Source organism: Mustela lutreola, chromosome 3 (genome assembly GCF_030435805.1).
Source record: "Mustela lutreola isolate mMusLut2 chromosome 3, mMusLut2.pri, whole genome shotgun sequence".
In the NCBI taxonomy this organism is placed as follows: Eukaryota; Metazoa; Chordata; class Mammalia; order Carnivora; family Mustelidae; genus Mustela; species Mustela lutreola.
The window spans coordinates 175,700,381-175,722,061 of record NC_081292.1 but is presented as its reverse complement, the minus strand read 5'-3'; the positions used below and the strand labels follow the sequence as shown (position 1 = coordinate 175,722,061).

Below are 21,681 nucleotides of genomic sequence, written 5' to 3'. Positions count from 1 at the left end.
GGAGTACCTCCTTTACCAGGCATGAAGCTGGGCACTGAAGATTTAGATTCCTGACATATGACCTTGCCCACAGGAAGCTTGCAGTAAAGGTGAGAAACAAATGAGTACAATTACAGAGCACTATGATCTCTCTTTTAAAAAGTAGGCACAGCACAAATGAGATCCAATAACAACCTATCACCTTCTGATTTAAAAGTCATCGATTACAGACAATATGATTTGGGAGCCTGGAGATGCCCCTCCCTTAATAACCTTGTTCTCTCGCTCCCTCTGTTTTAGATTTATTTACATATTTTAAAGAGAGAGAGTTCGCTCCCTCTTTTTTAGATTTATTTATATATTTTAGAGAGAGAGAGTTCGCAAATGGGAGCAGGGGCAGAGGAAGAGAAATCTCAAGCAGACTCCCTGCAGAGCATGGAGCCCAACTGAGGGCTCCATTCTATAGATTCTACAACTCATGAGATCATAGCCTGAGCTGCTGAAACCAAGAGTCCACTGCTTACCTGACTGAGCCCCCCAAGTGCCGCAACCTTGTACTCTCTTGTAATTAAAATCTCTCCTCCTTTCAGATTAAAAAAAAAGTGAAGTTGGGAAATTGAAAGTGATCTAGAAAGACGCATTGGGCTTGGAAATCTGCTAGATGAAGGCTTCCTAAACCTGAGAATGTTGTTAAAGCACGGGTTCTGATTCAGAAGGTCAAGGGCAGGCTGCTGTCCTACATTTCTGACCCATTCCCAGGGATACTCATTCTGCCTGTATGTGTGGGCACCACCTTTTTTTTAGCACAGTTTCGGATAACTAATAATTGGTCGAAAGGCATGAGAATATGCTGCTGGGAAATGCAAGTCGAGTACTTGCATTTCAGTATTCCAGACATTCCAAGAGAACAACAGCAATAAAGATTCTACTTAACTGAGGCGCTATTGCATTGGGCCTTCTCTCTTTTCATTCACAGGTATCAAATCTTTCTGACAAGTGTGAAGAGTTATTGTCTCTCTTAAACACTTGTGTGAGTGTCTTCCAAAGTGTGATTAAAAATGTAGAGTTCTGGCTACATCCAAGTCCTACAAAACCAAAATCTTTTAGAGAATGCTGAACCCCCAGCATCTGCATTTTATTTATTTTTTTTTTCACCATCTGCATTTTAAGCAGCATTCCAAGAGACTCTTATTCACACTAAATTTTAAGAATCAGTGGCTTAGGTACAAAGGAAAATGTTTAATTAAATATCTTGGGAACAGGTGAATACACAGCCCTAGCCAGTAAACAAAAATCTTTATCTGTGGGCTATTTACTGTATCTGGGGGGGAGCAGGCAGTGACCCAGGCCTGGTACGTCTCTTGAGTCTTTGAGAAAAATCAGTTACAAGCAGTCAGCCAGTGAGAATCCAGTTCTGCTCTAATTTTTATTTCATCCTCCCTCTATCCTAGAGAACTCAGAGAAAACCAACACACTGAGAACAAACACAGGATTTTAGAAAGGTGCTAACACCCACAACAGACTATTTCAAACCTTTTACTTTTTTCGGTATAAACAAAGCATCAAATAAACAGATGACTGAGGTTAGAAGAGAGGGAGAAAGTGAAAACTTTATGTCACTATTTAATTCTTCGATTTTGGAAATTTTGTTGATGGGTGTTTTTTTTTTTTTTTTTTTTTTTAGGTTAGTCCCTCATCACACCTATCTAAAGGACTTGCTTTGTCTTTTTAAAAATTTTATTGATTTAATATATTTTCATTTTCTATATTCTTTTGTAAGAACTGGAGGTTTGCCGATCAATTTGTCATCTTAGATAATGCTACCAAGTCTTTTAGTCACTTAATCCAAGGAAGGAATCCCCAGCTGTTTCTTGTATTCAAAGAGACATCTGTTCTATCTAGAAAAGCATGTGCCTAGAAAGATTTGTAGACTTTACAACACCTCTTGTTGGTTTCCCCCCATTGTTCATCTTAAAGTTGTCTTTTTGGTACAGTGTGCTTAGTCTAAAATTTGATAACCAAAAAATGTCTTCAAAATAATTCTGCAACTTTACTTGTTTTTTAATAAGAACGTCCATAATGATGAAGTTGTAATGCCTTCTATTGAGTAGTCAGGACCTGGAGGTAAAATATTGGTTTTCCTAACAAAGAATCCCCAGGACTCCCAAGACCCCTCGCTTTTCTCCCACCACCCCCCACAATGGGAAGATTAATAATCACATCTTTTATTTCTTTTCTCCTTTTCCTTCTCCTTCTTCTTCTTCTTCTTGAAGTAACTCTTCAAACTGGGGCTGGCTTATGATTGCAAGTTCCTTTACTTAATAACAAAAACCGGGGATGCCTGGGTAGCTCAGCTGGTTAAGCGTCTGCCTTCGGCTCGGGTCATGATCACCGAGGTCCTGGGATGGAGCCTGGTGTCGGGCTCCCCATTCAGTGAGGAGTCTGCTTCTCCCCCTAACCCCCACTAGCTCTCTCTCTCTCTCTCATATAAATAAAATCTTAAAACAAAAACAAAAACAGAACCCAACTGATTAGAAGTTTAGGAACATGTGTGGATTAGGAACATGTGGGGTTGATTTGAACTCAAGACGTGTAATTATATTGGTAGCTCTGGTGTTGCCTGGTGCGGTTCTACATGTGGACAGAGGGTCACCCACATCAGAATCACCAGGGCGCTTGTTGAATGTGCCACTCTTTCTATCCCACCCCTGGCTCTACTAAATTGGGTGCTCTCTAGGTTGATGTGCACTTCCCCCATTGAGTTTTTAAAGATTTTTTAAAATTTATTCATTTGAGAGAGATACAGAGACAGAGCAATCACAAGCAGGGGAGGAGCAGAGGGAGAGGAACAAGCAGACTCCCCGTGGAGCTGGGAGCCTGACATGGGACACAACCCCAAGACCTGGAGATCATGACTGGAGGGGAAGGCAGGTGCCCAAATGGCTGAGCCACCCAGGTGCCCCTCCCCCATTGAGTTTTATGTGTGCTAAGATTTGAAAACCACTCGTCAGCCTAAATCTAAAACCATATATTTTAAATGAAAATATTATATGAAATACACAAGAACTAACTTTTGGTCAATAGTTTTATTCTGAAATATTCTACTGCAGTGACTTAAAAACTTTTTTTTTTTTTTGGTAAAAATTTCATTATTTATTAGAGTGAGTGAGAGAGAGGAGAGAGGGAGAGAGAAACCTAAGCAAACTCTAGGCTGAGAACAGAGCCCGACATGGGGCTTGATCCCACAACCCCAAGATCAGGACCTGAGCGGAAATCGAGTTGGCTGCCTAACGGGCTGCACCATCCAGGTGCCCCATGACTTAGAAACTCCATGACACCTGGTAAAAAATATTTGCAAACACATTGTACATCAAGCCCTGTACATATGCAGGCAAGTGCCTGAAATACAACCTATCCTTGTGTCTTGCAGTGCACTCAAATCTTTTTACTCTTCCCTCTCTCTTTTTCATGCTCTTCTTCCTTAAATGCTTGCTAGGACCCACTAAATGAGTTTCCCAGCACATGAAGGTGTCGCTATCTGCAGTTGTCTCACTATATGAGTGTTTCTGAATTCCAAAGCAACCATCACTTCTAGTTCCTTCGCTGTGCTATCAAGTCTCTTAAGGAGGAAATGCATATCTTACTTCCAATGGATTCTAGTTCATTTAAATTTATACTATTTTTAGTACGAACCAGATATGATTTTTCCACTACCTTTTTTCTTAAGCTGAAGCCACTCTGTCCCTGCTAAGCTATGAACTCTGCTACACTCGAATTTTCCATGCACCTTAACAATAGAAATCTAAATACAGGTGAAAGGCGAATTGAGAACACAGTGTAATTCAGTTACTATTTTCTTGAAGATTACAGGCATTTATTATCATGCCCCCATTTTATTCTCTTGTAATATTGAGTGAATGCCATTTACCTTGCCCTGTGTATAAAGCATTTGGGGGAGAGAGGTGAAGTAGACATAAATGCATGTAAAATATATTCCTGTAATTTTATATTTTATTTACCACCAGTTTTGGATTGAGGCTACATAGGAAAGGGACTCTCCTTTTTTTGTTGTTGTTGTAAAGGAGATATATTTGAAAATGAATTACTTATTAGTAATTAAAAATTACTTTCATTGACATAAGTTTCATTAAACTAGTTAAAATGTTAAATGTCATTTTCTAACCAATTTACCAAACATAAATTTCTCCAAGTCCTAGGAAATTCAGTTTTTAAGGGCTAATTCTCGTTCATTTACTCAACAAATATTTATTGAACATTTACTATTTGTCAGTTGCTATTATAAGAGCTTGAGACACAGCACAAAGCAGATAGGTATCTGCTCTCAGTAAGGGAAGACAAAGGGCAATAAAACTAAACATCTTAAATGATCAGAACATCTAATATGTCAGAAGGTGATAAGTGCTATGAAAGAAAGAAAAAAATAAGTCAAGATTAGGAGGTTTGGGAGTGCTGGTAGAGGGTTGCTATTATAAGTAGGTGATCCATACAGGTACATCTCATTCAAGAATTAACATTGAGATCCAGAGGAGAGACCTAATAGCCAACTGGAAAATGGTGAAGTGTTTATGCAGAGGAAATAGCCAGTGCAAAGGGCCCAAATTAGGAACATGCTTGGCACATTCAAGGAAACGGTGAGGAAGGAGGAGTTGTTGAGGCCAAGTGGGGGAGGGGAGACTAGGAAGAAGAGAGATTGAAGATAGCACAGTAGATAAAATCAGAGAAGATCATGTGGGTCGTTTTAAGGACTTTGGTTTTTACGCCGAATGAGATGGAAGCAGCTGAAGGATGTTTCACAGAGCATTGGGAGAATCTGACTTATATTCCAAAGACCCATTGTGGCAGTTCTGTTGGGAAAAGACTGTCAGGGGAGAAGAGACAGTAGTGAAGGCAGAGGTGGAGAGAACTGTTAACAGGCTACTGCAGAAATCTAATCAAGAGGTGGAGATCCAGCTGGCAGTGGAGACGGGGAAGAAGTGGTCAATTCTGAGTTTATTTTGAAGGTGGAGTAAGTAGGATTTGCAGGTAGTTTAGATGTGACATGAGAGAAAATTGTTCTTTGATCTGTGCAACCAGAAAGTTTAAGTTTCCATCAGCTGAGGTAGTGTGTCAGTTTTCTATTGGTGGATTAACGAATCACTCCAAAGGAAGTCTCTTAAAATGTCAGCTGCTTCATTATGCTCAAGGATTCTGTGGGTCAGGAATTCAGCCAGGGCACTATGAGGATGGCTGTCTATGTTCCATCATGTCTAGGACCCTGAATGGGATGACGTGAATAGTTGGGGATGACGTGAACGGTTGGAGCCTGGAATCGTCTGCAAGTGTCTTCACTCCTATGTCGGGCACCTCGATTAGGAGGACTGAAAGTCTGGGTCATTCAGAAACCTTACACCTGCTCTCAACATGTGGCTAGTGCTTCTCTTGGCAGGAAGGCTAAATTCCAAAAGGATCAAGGCTGCAGATGGAGCACCCCAAGAGCAAACATGCAAAGGGGGGTGTTCCAAGAGAACCAGGCAGAAGTTGTGTAGCCTTTTATGACCTCATCTCAGAAATCATAGAGCTTCACTTCTATATGTACTTGGTTGGTAGAAGCAGTCACCAACCCCTGCCAGATTAAAGGGGAAGGAACCTGGACCATATTTCTTCCTGGGAGGAATAACAAAGAATTGTGGCCATTTTTTTAAAGTACCACAGATTGAATGACTGTGAGTAAACAGGTACAGGGATGATAGGAAGATCAAGAAGATTCAGTTCCTGATTGAAGAGAATGTTGATTTTCAGATGCTGTACCAGCAAGAAGAAGATCAACTATTGAGTCAATTGCTGCTGCTGATCCAGTCATAGGAAACCTCAGAATGTGCACAGGCTTTCAGCCTTATTGTGTTTGTGTTATATGTGAGACCAAGCAGCATGATCTCAGGTGCACACAAAATGCTTGGGATATGATTTGATTCTTCAGGGAAATCACTAGCATTCAACCCATTCCTCACATGAATATAGCACAGTAAATGTGTATAGAAAAATCTGTAGGGCTTACCTGGATAATTATGGCAACACATTTTATATTTCCTAAATAACTCTCACTTGAAATATTTCCATAGGATAAAGCTATTGAAGTATATTTGTTTGATGTTATATTAGATAATTCTTACCAAGGCTTTCACCTTCTTATCTCTGACACCTAGACTTCTAGACATTTCTTAAAATTCAGACAGAAGGAGGTAAGGGAGGGTGGGAAGAGAAGGAGAGAGAGTCATAGAAAAAATTTCCAAGAGTATATGCCTTAATTTTTTTTTTACCAAACATTTAAATAATATTTTTAGATGAAAGCTTATTTCTAGAAACTTACTTCTAGATTAACCAAATTTTACTGATTAAAAAAAATTTCCCAAATAAATGATAACTCTTCCCTTTATCTTGAATTACTATTAAAGATCAATGGAAAGTAATACAGTACATCCAAAAAGCAAATATAATGCTGGCACTTAATTTTAAGCTGGAAAAATAATAAATAAAATCTTATGTAAAATAAATCAATGCCAATAATATAATTATGTGAGATAAAAATGACTGTGTCATTGATAGGCACACAATCTACCAGAGTAGAAACCATACCTCTTAGAATCTTTATAGAACTACAGAACAGACTTAAACACAGCTTTGTGAATTATGAGACTTTATTATTATTTTAGTTCTGCAGTTTTCCCACCCTAATATAAAAGTGAAAATAAAGAGAATCCATATAATTTGTTATATGTCCTCTGTGAATGACAGTTTAACTATCCTGCCTCTACCCACTGATGACTGTCTGATTCCCCCACGTGCCCGTGCTTGTGCTGACATTTGTACACACACTTCCCACAAAACTGCTTGCTCTTTTTGTTTGGCCAAGGTTGATCATGGTTTCATTGTTGGTTACTGAGAGTATTTAAAATTAATAAAAATATTTTCTTTTCTCTCTCAACAGCTTCCTCACTTTCTCTATTCCCTTTTCCTCCTCCTATCACATTTCAACTAAATCTAAAACAGTGCACTATGTGGTAGTTCAGGACCACGGAGAGCGTGACCCAAGGGGCGTTTCCAAAATATCCTAGTCATGTAGGTGGGGGAAGAGATGATTCTGGAATTGTTGCTGGACATCTTTCACTTAAAGGATATTATTATAAAGAATAACAGTAACATTCCAACTCCCTGATGTTTAGGAGGAATGATTTTTCTGGACATTCTACCAGTGCTTTCTAAACTTCTCGTTTGAATTCCGTCTAAGGAGAAGATTCCAAAAGTATGGATAGCCAGAGATTCCAGAGATTGCCAGTGCAAAACATCTTTTGAAGTTGTGTGTTTACTTTGTTACCTTTTCTCCTTTCTGACAGTTGTGAGACCCACCAGCTTACCACTGAAGAAAATTGAATTATACAGAGATTGACAGAGTTGTAATTGAATAGTTAAAGCCATGTGTACAAGCTCTGGTCCTAGGTCTCTAGAACTGCTCTAGAACCTGCAGCTCATCCTTTAATTCTGTGAACCACTCAGAATTCATTCAATCATTATCCTCCCCTCTCTTTTAATTTTCCTTTATCTAGTTTCACTTGAGTTTTCTTACTTGAAACTGGACATGACCTACTAACACAGATAGGTAAGATTTAGAAAGACAAATGAGAACAAATATAATTCTAGGCTAGGAACAAATAAGATTGTAGTCAAGGAGGTAGGAATGCAGCTTGGGTTATTCTGGGATAGTGAGAAAATTGGCTTAAGAATATTGAATGTTTTATAAGGAATGTATTTAAATAGCTTCTTTATACTAAACTGAGTAGGAGTATGAATTCTTTCAGCCTCTTCAGAAGGCAGTTGAACAAGGGCTATACAAATTTCAAATGCATATAACATTTGACCCAGCAATTCCACTTCTAGAAATGAATTCTAAAAATAAACATATAAGGATATTCATCGAAATGCTGTTCTGTCATAGAAAATAACTGAAAACAACATACATGTCCATCAGTTGAAAATTTGTTAAATCTACATATTGAATTACTACACTGTCATTGAAGATAATTCAGTAGATCTGTAGATTACATTATGGAATCATCCTTGCAGGAAAAAAAAATGGTAAGACACAAACTAAAATAAATGCTATCATTTTTTTTTTTAAAGCACATGTGTATTTTCATACAGAAAAATTCTAGAAGGGCAAATAAGAAATCATAGCATGGTTTTCTCTGGAAGAAAGACTTTTTATCCCGTATTAAAGCAATCTAAGATTGTTTGCTTGTCTTTGCAACAACATTCACATATTACTACTTGAATTAAATTACTATCAGTAAATACAACAAGGTAGAACAATGAAAATTTTAATGATATATAATGATTATCGCTTGCTTAGGAATTTCTATGTAGACATTGTTTTAAGCTCACTAATATATTATCTCAATTGATCCTCACTGCAACCTTCTGAAGAGGAAAACATTTCCTCAAATTGTACTACTGGGGGTAATCAGGCTACTGGAACTCTAAGAGTCATCATGCCATGATTCCAAACTCTGGCTCCAAAGCCCTTGTGTTTCTTCTTTTTGCCAACCTGAACTGCCTCTGACTTTGTTGTTGTACCCCTGGGGACTTATTTCTGTGGATAAAAACTAAATCTCCAAAGCACCTGTGTGGCTCAGTGGGTTAAGCAGCTGCCCTCCACTCAAGTTGTGATCCTGGGGTCCTAGGATCAAGCCCCACATTGGGCTTCCCTGCTCAGCAAGGAGTCTGCTTCTCCCTCTCCCCATCCTCTTGCTCATATTCTCTCTTTCTGTCAAATAAATAAATATAATATATTTAAAAACACACACACACACACACACTAAATCTCCCTGCAGCCTACCAAGGATATCCAATCAAGATTTTCTTTGAAATGGCTAATAAAACGAATCACTAAATAAACTTTCCCTTCTGTACCAGGTGCTTAGATGTGGTGTAGAGATTTTCTTAAACTGACAGCCAAGGTATACACCACCTCATACATTTTATTAGGGAGCAAAATTATGATAATGGTTTCTCTCTCCAGCACTGGAAGACATTCAGTTGTTTAATTGGGATAATGATAAAGTTGAAATTTCATATTGACTAGATCACTCTTATAGTTTTGAAGGAGGGATTTAGAAGAGAGGAGATTGGAGGCACAGATGTAGTTGACATGGAAATTTGTTGGGTATCTACCCAGCATTGTGTTTCTCCATCTTTTATCAAAAGCACCCTTATATTCCATGGGTCAATTCACAGAAAGATTATTAGTTGAGATCTTAGATCTGGACTGCCTTGGGTCAACTGACAGTGCCACTTACCATCACTGTAAATGTTGACAATTAATTCAATTTCTCTCATGTATCAGTAACATGGAAATAAAATAGTATTTCACTGAATCATTATGATGGTTTAAGCAGATAGAGCTTATGAGTGCACAGTAAATATTAGTCGTCATCACCACTGTTATTGTTATCCTCAATCATGTGTTTTGAATGGGATTAGTCCCACCACTCCTCATCTCCACCCAACTGTCAATCCCCACGGCATTGCAGGACAGAGTCTACCACAGAGTGGCAAGGATCACAGAAATCCCATCCTTCAAGAAGGGAGGGACAACACTTTGTCAGTTTGACACTCTTAACTTATTTTATTTTTCTTAAATATCACCAGACACATTGTAGTCTTATTTATTCTCAAAAAGTAGAGAATGTATGGTTTGTTCACTTCTGTCTTTAGGTGAGCAATAAAGAAAGGTGGCTGAAGAAAGCATTTCTGCCAGGGGACTATATGAACAATGGTGGAAAAGTCATGAAGAAACATGGGCATTCCATGTGGACTGGAGTAGGGGGAACATGTGGCTGGTCTATCAATGAAATCATGCATGGAAAGTATTTAGCACCCAGTAACCGTCATGATAGCCATGATAAGAAGTGGCAAATACAAAATCTTTGAGAAGAGTGTTCTCTTCATTTGAGAATCATTCAGGACATCTAGTGCCATGTTCTTGTTGTATACTCACCTATAGAACAGAATGCCATCACGTAACCTTAAGGCCCAAACAGATGACTGTGAATGCAAACAGAAGAATTTGGGCTTGTTTCACTCATAAAGAAGAGCACTGGGTATGAGAAACAGGCAAAGAGACATGAGCAGATCCAGAGAATAGAAATGGGCAAGGGTAGCCTAATTAGGAGTCCATTTCAACAGACCTAATGAGATAATGCAGTTCAGGGTTAGATCTGTGATGGTAGAAATGAAGAGGAAGGAACAGATACCAAAAAAACAGAGGTAGAGACAATGAGTTTTGAAAACAGATTGGATGGCTGAGAAAATTGTGAGAGACGTCAAAGCTGACTGGAATTTTAATCCCCAGTGACTGGGAGGCTGGTGGGACATTTGTTTTTTCCCTTAGAGATAAAAGATTCTATTACTCATAGAAAAGGCAGGAGCCAGAAGTTAGTATGTTTGCACCAGTTCCCTATACCCCCCCCCAAGTCCACCGGGAAACACAGGAGTTTGAGATGGATGCTGCACATAAGGGATGGGGGACAGGTTGGGACAGGAAAGAAGCCCAGGCCCCCAGCCCAGCAAGCAGCCAACAAGCCACCCTCCTGTCCTTGCTGTCCCCCAGAGTGGGCAGTTAGGGCAGTCAGGCTGTATGTCCCTTGATCCCGTAGTTGCTTTTGTGACTAGCTACAGAAACTGCTCAGCATCAGCAATTGGAGAAGCCTGCTGCAGGCTGACCACTCAGAATTTTCTAAGACTTCTTCCTGCCAGTGGTTGATGCCCCTTTCAACACCATTCTATTAAAGTGCATGCATTGGATTACTTGTTAGGTATAACTGACTTGAATTTTTTTTCTTTTCTTGCCCCAAACTCAACCACATTAATTTTTTCTTCCTATAATCCTTATTCATGAACTCTAATTGTTAGTTATTTTGAGGGCATTGGCTATCTTCATGTAATTTCCCATCAGTAATTATGTGATGAGTTAATTTTTGTGATGGGCATGGTTGAAATTTTTTTTTCTAATTTCTAAAATCACATTTCATCATGAAAAATTTCCTAGAATCTGCCTTCTAGAATCATCCAGTTTGGGGATTCTCTTTTCTTTCTTTCCTTTTTAAAAAATATTTTATTTATTTATTTATTTTGACAGAGAGGGAGGGTACAAGCAGGGGGAAGTGGCAGAGGGAGAGGGAGAAGCAGGCTCTCCACTGAGCAGGGAGCCCGATGCAGGGCTCAGTCGCAGGACCCCAGGGTCATGACCTGAGCTGAAGGCAATTGCTTAACCGCCTGAGCCACCCAGGTGCCCCAGGATTCTCTTTTCTAAAATAAATATCCATATAACAGATAATACAGTTACTATATATTTCATCTAAGCTTTAAAAATGCATTGGATATTTTACTTTTTAATTCCTCTAGGTAACACGGAACTCTTTTGAAAATATTTATATTGTATTAATAGAAGCACATCAAGGTCGACTGAGTCCAAGTCCATGAACTTTACCTACATAACAGAAAGCAAAAGTAAAAATTAGAACTTGCAATATCTATTCCACTTCATTAACTCTAGTTGAAGTTATTTCCACTAAGCGTGTTCCATGGAAGAAAAAGCTCATTTGAAGACTTGTCACTCTATGTGTGCCTCTTTCTATCCCAGGTGCTCAACAAATGGAAGCCCGAGTTCTCCATAAGTTCTTCAGAGGATAATTTTCAGGATTCTGGCAACCAAAGGTTAATTTTTATGTCTCTCTACATTATATTCACAGTTTCTTCAGACATTAAAATAAAAGGTCAATCCTTTGGGGGTGAGGGGAATAGAAAATAAAAGTGGCTATTTATAGCATAAGTTCTTTTTATAAATTGCCCCTGCTCTGTGTCTCTAGTTTGTGAGTGGATGCTGATGGCTTATCTATTAGTGTGCAGGTGGGGTGGCCTATGTCAATGCATCTGGCTTCAGCTAGGAGGTGAATTCGATAACATTATGCTGACTTGCAGGCTACAAAGCCTCTGCTGAAGGGTCATCACATCTGGTGCATGATTTTATGTCTGTAGCTAACCTTCTTTTCACCTTCTTCCCCGCGGACTTCTTAACTTAGTATTTCGAAAGATATTATACAGGGCTATCTTGCTGACTTAGAGGAGGCAGTGACAAATTTAATGTTACTTCACCTCTGTAGGGGTGAATTCAAGACCCATCACTGTGTCTGGGGCCCTAATAGCGTATTTGAATATTCTGATCTACTGCAAGGCTGGTTGCGTTAACTAGAATAGCATGGAAATGATGGAAAAAGACAAGCTGGCAAGAAATTATCAGTTTATCTTCTGAAGAAGGTCACCTTGGAGGCCAAAAATTTCTTTTGTCTAACAATGCGTGGAATGGTTTATGAAGCAGCTTATTTATAGTCTAAGCTAAGCGATGAGTAGTCTCTTAACTGTGCCCCGTACCCGGGCTCTCTTGTCAACAGGGTACGAATACCACAGAGCAAACACGGGTCTAATGATTTTTCCTGATCTCAATGTTTTTAAAAGACAACTTGCATTTTGGTTTATTTTTCACTGAAACAACATAACAATTCACATTTCAATTGTGGTTTTCTCTAGACACACTAAAATGTGTAGTTCATTGAACGTGTCAGTCTATGGGCGTTTTCTGCATCTAATGTTTCCAGTGTCTAAAATGGTGTGACTCTAACATTTTCATGATACTATTTTTGTCCTGGGTAAGAGTGCCTAATGAGTCATATAGTCCTATAATGTGTTAATTTCCTGAATTTAAGAACAGGTAAGATCCAAAGTCATAATTTTTGGCAATGGGCTCATTTGGTCAATGTCATCTAATAATTTTCTGAGAGCTAAAATTTAGTCAAATTACTGGCTTGCCTAAAATGCCTAGTGGGTTAAAGTAAACGATTGCTTGGTTCATCAGAGGTAGCATGCTTAGTTGACAGTGTTCTAATTAATGCATTATAATAGTCAATCAAAAATTACTTACTGGGCACCGATCAGGTATATTACACTGATACTCATTAGAGAGCTAAGAGGAAATAACCCACTAAGACATTAGCTAAATGAAGACATATACTGAGGAAGCTAATGAGGTAGACATTTGTCATTATGAAGTATCAACTTGTAATATTGGAATTGGATGACCCAAAAGCACAGACATGTTCTGGATCACCCAACCAAGCAGGGATCCAAAGGATCCAAAATTTAATCCTCTTTACATCAGAGCTGTCTCTGCCTGGGAGAATAGAGAAGTTAGAGTCATGCCAGCTGGCAGGGAAGTGACCACACGGCCTGCATATTCTTTAAGTGGGGAAACTCCATTAATGGCTGCTCGAATTATCTGGGGACTGAGGTGCTTGCACAAAGTCAGATTTGCAGGAGCCACCTGAGACCTAATTAATGTAAATCCCGCATGTGCATTTCAAATAAGCTCTTTAGTTAATTCCAGAGGATGTGGTGTATAGTTCATATATCAAGAAACATGGTATGATTTCCTATAGATTGCTAAGCCTACACCATCTTTCCTGTTTGCTTTGGTAAAATATAACTCAAGTGCATTTTTAATGTTATATAAAGGCTAGTAAAGAAATAAAAAGACTCAGAACCATGAGCTCACTTTCAGGTATTATTCCTACTACTATTTGCCTTATTCCCTTAAATCAGAGGTGGCAACCCGGTAGCTTGTTCACCAGATGTGGTCCAGGGTGGTTTTGTAAATTGGCCCAAATAGCATTTTTTAAAATTAATTGTCAACATTAAACATTAGAAGATGATCCATTAAAATTTGAAATTCTAATTTCTCTTTAAAAATCTAATGATCTGAGCCCCAATTCCCAAATGGCCTCAGTCAGCCAAAATGGAAAAGCAGCTGCCCCTCTAGATGGCCGGTTTGCCGTAGTCCCCTGGCTCCAGATCATCTTCCTGACACCATGGCCAAGTGTCAGGTACCATTTGTCACCACGATGTGTCAGGCTCTTTCCTCCACCCAGCCCGCTTGACTCCGTATCACCTGCCTACCTCCTCCGGGCACTGGAGTTTGTGACCTCTGTCTGAAGAGTACTTCAAAACCAATTGCTTTTGAGCAGTATTTGATGATGAAGACAGATATTCCACATTCCGACTTGTTCTAGTGCATTCCCCTGGGATGGCCAGGCTCTGCTCCAGGGCAGAATCTGGGCTAATTCATTTAAAGATTGCCCATTAATCAAAAGAAGGTCTAATCTAACTCAAGTCTTTCTAAGAGGCTGCACAATTTGCCACATCTAATTGATGTGCATATTTTATTTTGTGAATATTTTTTTAAGCCAAAGAAAGATACTGCTTATAGAGACTGTTGTTTTATAGGAAACACAGTTGGTGACAATAGTTGACCAAAAAATAAATAATTTTAAAAACTACTCTTAAAAACTCCCCTTAAATCAATCACATGTGGTTAAAAGCCCAAGAATATTCAGTAAGCAACCTGTCTTATATTTCTTCCATAAAAATATAGTTAAAATATGTCCTATTATTTCTCAGTAGGGACTTCAAAATTAAGCATTATGTTGCCTTTCCCCTAGATTAATTATAACCTGGCACTGGAAAAATCAGCCTTTCCTTCACTATTTTTTGTCCCTTAATTATGTGCACTGAAAATGAGTCTCAAGAAAATTCAAGGTAAAAACCTGTTAATAAAATACCAAGTCAAAGTTTAAGTAAGAAAACTACTTAAGCTGTTATTTTTTTGCCTGCAAATCAGGTCCCCCTTGTAGCTGGGGCAAGTAAAGGTTTGTGGATGAACTCATGCTGTTTAGGTGCTTTAAGTTTAGGTGTTTAAGTTTGGGTGCTGAGCCTCTCACTTCTGTCTCTGTGAACTTGTACTAGTCATTTTGTTTAGGAACTCTGTGTCCATAAAATGAGAGAATAGTCCTACTTCAGAGACTTATTAGAAGGAGAAATGAAGTTTGATGAGTAAAGTGCATGGCACAGTTTCAATAAATGATTTAATCAGTGATTCTTTTTCTGATACTGCCTAAACAGTATTTACCCCAAAAAGAAACTAGTCAATCCTTGTTTCAAGTTTTCTCTTAAGGAGCTTTGTTCACTCCACAAAAGGAAAGGTGAATGAATATATTATCTATGATACAGCATTGTTCAGGCTAAGAGCTAGTCATTATCACCTAGGCTCATGCTGATTCGTCCGTTTCTCACAGGCATATTCGAAAGAAGTCCACAGAGAGGTAAATATATGTTTTAAAAATTAATTTTTAATTTTTGAAAGTTAGATCAGAAAAGCTATTAACACAGACCGGAAAAGGAGTTGCTGGAAAGTTAGCTGTTGTTCCAAAGAACAGTGCTGAAGAAATGGGACCTGTTAACTGGTCCAGAAAGGCGGGCACCCACATCCCCAGCCTCAGTCAGAACTTTTCTGCTCTTCATCTAGGCTTTCCTTCCTCAAAGCAGAAAACTGAATATGAATTATGCCTCAGTTAATTTTTTTTGAATCCTTAACTCTGTGCTAGTCACTGAGCTGTACATTTCACATGCCTTATTTCTGTCAGCCCTGGAAGGAAGTTTTGCCCCAAGTAAGAGGTTAGTACTTTGTTTATATATTTTTATTTTTTGTTCCTCTATGACTTACAGGTTCTCAATAGATACAAATGTTTTAAATTTATGTTGCTTTATTTTTCGAGTTATACATTATTCTGTAACTTAGATTTCTTTGTGCAGCGCTTTAACTGCCTCTCATCAAAACACAAGACATATATATTAAGTAATTGAGAGTTGTACTAAGTATATTGAATGCTTCTTGGTTCTATTTTCTTCATTCTAAAATATAGCAAAACTGTATGTTTTATTTCTTTTACTTTACTATCAAAGTTTTAGTTAAACTCGTGTAAGTTTTTAAAATTTGAAAATTACGGTGATTTTTTTCATCTACATTTTAAAACTTTCCTTTGGCTCAGCAGCTTTTACTTTTAGTCACATTTTTTAAAAAAGATTTTATTTATTTATGTGACAGACAGAGATCACAAGTAGGCAGAGAGGCAGGCAGAGAGAGAGGAGGAAGCAGGCTCCCTGTTAAGCAGAAAGCCCGTTGCAGGGCTCGATCCCAGGAACCTGGGATCATGAGCTGAACTGAAGGCAGAGGCTTAATCCACTGAGCCACTCAGATGCCCCGCTTTTAGTCACATTTTATATTTTTTGGCTTCTTTGACTTTTTTTGGTGTTTTTTGCATGCTATTTATTTTTTCCCTTCCTCTACATCTTAGAATCTTAAAATACTTAAGCTGAAAGAGAACTTAGAAATAACTTCATGTGATTTGCTCCTCTTACAGTGGAGAAAATGAAGATTCTGAGGGTCTGAACAGCTAACTCAAGACCCCAAAGCAGGAAATCATATTCTGTGCCCTTTCCAATTTTCAATACTTTCTTGCTCATTCTAAGTTAGAAACATTAGAAATAAAAACCTGGGGGTACTTGGGTGGCTAAGTTGGTTGATTGTCTGACTCTTGGTTTCTGTTCAGGTCATGACCTCAGGGTCATCAGATGAGAGCTGCACATCTGGCTGCACGCTCAGTGTGGAGTCTGCTTAAGGCTCTCTCTCTCTCTCCCCTCTACCCCTCCCCCTCCTCAAATAAATAAATAAATCTTGAAAAAATTTTTAAAAAAGAAACAAAAACCTGTATCAGGCCTTCAAATAGCTTTAAAGGTCTACCACAGCATGTTGGACTCATCCCCACCCCATCCTTGATATCTTGTTCCTTATGGATTATATTACAGTAATTCAAACAATTAATTTTAAGGTTCTGGGCTATTAGTCAAATGAATTAAATTTTGTTGGACTGTTTGTTCTTTTGTGCACATGCAGAAAGAAGCACTTACAAGTCATGTTGCAGTTCAGCCCAAAGGGTCAATTTGCATGTTGTTTTTTTTTTTTAATCCAGGTTATGCTCTACGTAATACTTAAATGTATGGTCTAGAATAGAATGGATGTCAACACTTCTTCACAACTGGGCCTCATGGCAGTTGGATGTTTGCAATGTAAAATGAATAGAATAGTGTGCTAGACTGACCCTGGAAATTTAAGATTAATAACCTTTTTCTTAGAAAGCAAATCTTGTTCTAGGAAATGCATACAGAAGCAAAGGAGGATCCTGTCTGCAATTTACATTAAAACAATTGAGAAAAATTGTGTATGCACATATATTAATATATTAAATTGATTTATATATAAAGACAGAAGAGAGAAACAAATGTTAATACTTAGGACATTTTGTGAATATACAGAAATTCTCTGTACTATTTTTCCAACTTTTCTGTAAAGTTTGCAATTATTTCAAAATAAAAAATAATTGGCAGCATAAAACCCTGTATAATCTGACATCCACTTAAAGACTGGCATGCTTATAATTTAAGAAAAACAAACAATTACCTATAAAAAAACCTTTTCTGCTTACATATAGTTAATGTTCTCAGACAAATGACAGTCTTTACTTATGTGGTTAGTGCTCAAAAACACATATCCCCAGGGAAGAAATGCTTTGATTGGAAATCAGTTGTGTTAAATTAAAACACAAAAAGACAAATCTAAATGATGTGAAGCAGAGCTCTCTGTCATTATAGGTGATACTGAGAACTCCTCCCACCCCGTGCTCTGCCCCATGGTTTCTATTTTTCCTGCCTATTGTAATAAATGGGGTAGAACCTTAGCAATAATTTTTTAAGTTTTTCAAACATGTCTTTGGTCTACCTGATATCCCTCTGTGTATAGTTCCTCTCCCAGGCAATACCCAGGACTCCATGCACTGGGGGGCAGGTTGACCCACCAACTTTTCACTGACATTCATTCTTTTCTAAGTGCTCCCTCAACAGTGCTCCATTTTCAACATGTTATGTTTGAGTGTGGTTGGAAAGGCCTTTTCAAAGTGATTTTCATTGTTAGTAAGCAGTGGCAGAGGTACAGCTATGTATGTGTACGTGGGTGTGGGCAAGCTTGTGCATGTCCAGGGTAAGTCCTAAAATGACTTGGGCTACAGGCCACCAGGAAGTTGGCCTAAATACCTGAGTCACCTACTACTGCTATGATCATAGCCTCATTTCCCGTGTTTTGATGTGAATTCCTTTTTGGACATTTTTCCCCCCCTAGCAAGAAAATTAACAGCTCTTCCTTTTCTAAGAATTTGTTATCTAAATTAGTTTTTCATAAAGCACATGTTCAGTATTCATGATACATTCTGCCATATTTGAGGAGATATGATTTAGGGGGTCTCCTGTGAGGTCCCAGATGGCATGTAGTAGAAAATATGATTTGGCAGATAGGAGTCAAACCATTCATTGCTGTCATGGAAGCATCAGAATTTTAGCTGATATAAAAATAAAAGGGGCATTTGCAATGTAAAAGAAAAATACTGTCAAAAATAATTATTAAAATAAATTATTTAGGATTTATTATTTGAAAGAAACAGGAACTTTCAAACAATATTCTCCTTTTACTCTGTAAACATAAAAATATTGGGGCATCTGTAAGCCCAGTTTAATTTTTAGATAATAATCATAATGAATGAAAACAAGATTAAGATTCATCCAAAACAATAGAAAAACTACTTTTCAAAGTAGAAAAATATGGTAAATTGAAAGAAAAATAATCATTCAAAATAATTTTGAAATGGATAATGAATGGTTGTTATTTCCATTTTTAATAGTTTGGATAATTAATAAAACAATGAAAACTTTTAAGCATGTATACAAATAAAAATAAAATCACCTCTTACATAGATGATTTTGCATCTAATGACGCACAGTACTAGATATTTAATATTTAGAAGTAGAAATAATAGAAAGTTTGAGCCATCATTCCCTCTACTCATTAGGTATATAAGACTTGATAAATTACTTGGACTCTCTAACCCTCTGCTTCCTCATTTTTATTATTATTATATTCTAAGATTTTTATTCATTCATTTGACAGACAGAGATCACAAGTAGGCAGAGAGGCAGGCAGAGAGAGAGGAAGGGAAGCAGGCTCCCCGCTGAGCAGAGAGCCCAATGTGGGACTCGATCCCAGGACCCTGGGATCATGACCTGAGCCGAAGGCAGAGGCTTAACCTGTTGAGCCATCCAGGTGCCCCTATTATTTTTATTTTTTAAAGATTTATTTACTTATTTTAGAGGAAGAGAGAGAGCGTGCAGCATTGGGGGGAAAGGCTAGGGAAAAGGGAGAGAATCTCAAGCAGATTCCCCAGAGTGTGGAACCTCACATGGTGTTGACCTCAGAGCCCTGAGATCATGACCTGATCTGAAACCAAGAGTGGGACACTCAACTTACTGAGCCACCTATGCACTCCTCTTCATTTTTGAAAGAGAGGTGAGGTGTTGAGACACTCAACAAATCATAGCTAATAGTAGTTATGACAGTGAACATGCTTTGTGTATTTGTGTACTTTGATAAGACCTCAAAATGCACTAACTTACATAACAAGTGGAGGTCATAGTGCTGATAAAAGTGAGATTTTGTAGGATGTTAGAGGATTAATAAAACAATTTTACAGTTTCCCAAAATAATATTGAGTTGTAAGAAATAAAATCTGTATCTCAAAGTCTTAGCAGGAGTAGGTCAAGCACTGAGTTAAAATTCAGAGTGTCTTTTTTTTTTTTTTTAATTTATTTATTAGAGAGAGAAAGAAGGAGAGTGGGGAGGAATGAGCTGAGAGGAGAGGGATAAGCAGACTCCATGCTGCTGCTGGGCCAGACATGGGGCTCAATCCCACGACTCAGAGATCATTATTTTAGCCAAAACCAGAGTCCAATGCTCAACTACTCAACCAGCTACCCAGGTGCCCCAAAGTTCAGGGTATCTTGAAATAGTCAGGCTAAAGGAGCTTTAAAAAGTACTCAGCCACCAGCTCTTCCACTGAAGCACTATCATTCCTGGTGGTGAGATGATGATGGCCTCCAACCATTTCCAGATCTCCTAGGAGTCCAAGACCCAAGACAGAACCTTTAACTAACAGATTGCGTGTTATATTCCTGTCCTCTGGTGGTTACTGGAGTAGGGACAAGCAAATTTACGTTTATTTATCTTCTATGGGGGGGGTAATTACTTCTTAGACAAAAATTTAGACAATACATGAGGAGGGAATGATGTTTTATTGGTTTAATGCCCTAATATAAGAAATAAAATAGTCTGTTTATGGTATGATTGGAAATCAGGAAGTGGCTGATCTAGGAGCAGGAGTTTAAGCATTAAATTGTAAGTTTTAAAATACCTGCAGAGCAACATGAATTATTTTGTGTTACCACAGCTCTTCTCAGTTATAGTAGACTGAGAGTCGATTAGTGAAAATTTATATATAATTATAATAATATCCATAATAATGTCAGGATAGTTAACCATCACAGGTCTACTGCAAGTCCACTGTTATTTGTGGTTTTATTATCCCTTACTACCACCAGAATTTTCTCATTGGCTGTAGAATAAACTCAATCATGATCCTTAATTCTACATTCTTCCTTTAAGCCAATAAATAACAATTTGAAGTCTAAAGCACGTGTTTCCATATACTCAAAGACAAGATCATTATAAGAATTTCTAAAACATGTTAATTACATATTTATTATTATAGTATTTTTTTAGGTGATAGTGTTTTTTTTTTAAGTTTTTAAGTAAGATTTAATATTCTCTATCTTACATCCATGCAGATGACATGATTCTTTATATGGAAAACCCAAAAAACTCCACCCCCAAACTACTAGAACTCATACAACAATTCAGCAACGTGGCTGGATACAAAGTCAATGTACAGAAATCAGTGGCTTTCTTATACACTAACAATGAAAATACAGAAAGGGAAATTAGACAATCGATTCCATTTACTATAGCACCAAGAACCATTAGATACCTGGGAATAAACCTAACCAAAGAGGTAAAGGATCTGTACTCGAGGAACTACAGAACACTCATGAAAGAAATTGAAGAAGACACAAAAAGACGGAAGACCATTCCATGCTCTTGGATCGGAAGAATAAACATTGTTAAAATGTCTATACTGCCTAGAGCAATCTATACTTTTAATGCTATTCTGATCAAAATTCCACCAGTATTCTTCAAAGAGCTGGAGCAAATAATCCTAAAATTTGTATGGAATCAGAAGAGACGAGACCCCTGAATCGCTAAGGAAATGTTGAAAAACAAAAATAAAATGGGGGGCATCACGTTACCTGATTTCAAGCTTTATTACAAAGCTGTGATCACCAAGACAGCATGGTACTGGCATAAAAACAGACACATAGACCAGTGGAACAGAGTAGAGAGCCCAGATATGGACCTTCAACTTTATGGTCAAATAATCTTTGACAAAACAGGAAAAAATATACAGTGGAAAAAAGACAGTCTCTTCAATAAATGGTGCTGGGAAAACTGGGCAGCTATATGTAGAAGAATGAAACTCAACCATTCTCTTACACCGTACACAATATAAACTCAAAATGGATAAAAGACCTCAATGTGAGACAGGAATCCATCAGAATCCTAGAGGAGAACATAGGCAGTAACCTCTTCGATATCAACCACAGCAACTTCTTTCAAGATATGTCTCCAAAGGCAAAGGAAACAAAAGCGAAGATGAACTTTTGGGACTTCATCAAAATCAAAAGCTTCTGCACAGCAAAGGAAACAGT

The 21,681-nt window shown here is 38.0% G+C and overlaps 1 long non-coding RNA gene across 1 annotated transcript; it reads left to right on the top strand.

Annotated features, from left to right (window-relative positions):
- Positions 1 to 21,278, top strand: LOC131827380 (uncharacterized). Its single transcript, XR_009352000.1, has 3 exons — positions 1 to 89; positions 11,675 to 11,748; positions 20,704 to 21,278. It is a non-coding gene; the product is annotated as an uncharacterized LOC131827380 (long non-coding RNA).
- Positions 21,279 to 21,681: the final 403 nt, after the last annotated feature.